This window comes from Pteropus vampyrus, unplaced genomic scaffold (assembly GCF_000151845.1).
Source record: "Pteropus vampyrus isolate Shadow unplaced genomic scaffold, Pvam_2.0 Scaffold164, whole genome shotgun sequence".
NCBI classification, from domain to species: Eukaryota; Metazoa; Chordata; class Mammalia; order Chiroptera; family Pteropodidae; genus Pteropus; species Pteropus vampyrus.
Genome location: NW_011888945.1, coordinates 659,079 through 660,818, shown reverse-complemented (window position 1 = coordinate 660,818; position 1,740 = coordinate 659,079).

The window sequence follows — 1,740 nt, the reverse complement described above, 5'->3', positions numbered from 1 at the left end:
CACTTGGCCCCTGCCCGGGGCTGTATGAAAAGCTTAAAGGAAAAACAGTTGCACCTACTACCTTCCCAGGCTCATGGTGGGCACTTCAAAGGCGCCTTTCCTGGCAGATCGTCTTCGTAAGCAACGTCAACTTTTGCACGAACTTACCTTCTGAACTCATCGGTTGTTACGGGTGAAAGTGGAGAAGAATCATTTTGGAGAGCAATTGCCTTTGAAACCAGAGCAGCTCTTGTGATTAATGTGGCCAGTTAAGCTAAACAAAGAGATTGGCCATTCCTGGGTGAAATCAGTCACTCCAGAAGCCCCAGAGAGACCAGTTCCTGGAATCAAAGCAAATTAAATCCAAATTAAATTCAGTGGATGGAGGGGCTCTACAGAGAAACAAGTCTCTCACCCATTACTGTGGTAGTAGAAATATGTATTACGTTTTGGGAAAGTGAATCGACAATAGATATCGCTAACTTTAATAAATTCCCCATATCCTCTGCCAGAAAGATGCCACTTCTACTCTATGAATCCACCTCTAGCAACCCTGTAAATATGGGGGAGAGGAAGGGATGCGCGAATAGATCCCTCACACCCTTTCTGAAGGTAGGGAGAGGTTAGGGACCTCATAGCTGCTGCACACCAGAGCAGATGAATAATTCGTAGGGTACGCAATGCAGGAAAGACTATGCGGGACATAAAATTATTTTCACGAGGACTTCTTTTATTACAAAGATTTTTCAGTAATGTCGAGGTATGCTCTTGGTATACTAACAAATGCAACATTGTGCATACAATGTATTTCCAGCGTATGATTATAGTTGCGTCACGTATCACATTATAGAAGTAAGAAGGATCATAATGATAGCGCTCATGGAACATGCATCTTCCATGGATTAATCTCACCCAGATCTAGGAAGTAGGTGGCAATATTCCCATATGATGAGTGAAGAAAGAGAGGCTCAGATGGGGGGAGCTCACGGCCCCTGGTGACTCAGCTGTTGAACTGACATTCACATTCAGGTTTGCCTCCAAAAGCCACCTCTCAGAGAGCTGATTCATTTATGCAAATGCACTTATATTCAGAAATAAAACGGGGAAGCTTGAGTATCAGGAAATTAATTCGGCAGAAATGGCAATAGTTCAAGAGTTTCTTCATCATATTTTATTTTATTTTATTTTATTTTAACGAATTTCCTCCTCAATCAACATATATATGTGTATATATGTACATGTGTATATATATATGTGTGTATGTGTATATATATATATACACGTATACACACATATGTAGACTTTATGATGAAACCTTGTAGCTTAAACTAATGAGCTCATTTATGAATAGTAAACAAACAGTTCTATGCATGAGGGGACATGTGAGCAAGTGCCTTTGCAGAGGGAAAGTGTGATTGGGTAGTGAGGTCTGGCTATTTTCTCTCTACTTATTTATGTTCCAAGCTTTGCTGTATATAACTTTGAAAATAAGAAAAAAAAAAAAAAAAGAAATCCTCATGTTTACAGACCTGCTTTATTTTTATTTCTCCTTGATGACAGCAAGACAAACATGTCTCACTGGAGAGGCAAAAGCCAAACTGGGCCATTCCACACAATAAAAGAGCTTTTTTTTGACGGACCAGGAAGGAGGCATGGGAGAGTGAGCACCTTCGGAATGAAACTACGATGATTGGAACTGGAGTTCTAGGCTCTGGGGCAGAAGGCCAATAGCACAGCTGTGTCCTGCTGCTGTCGGAGCTA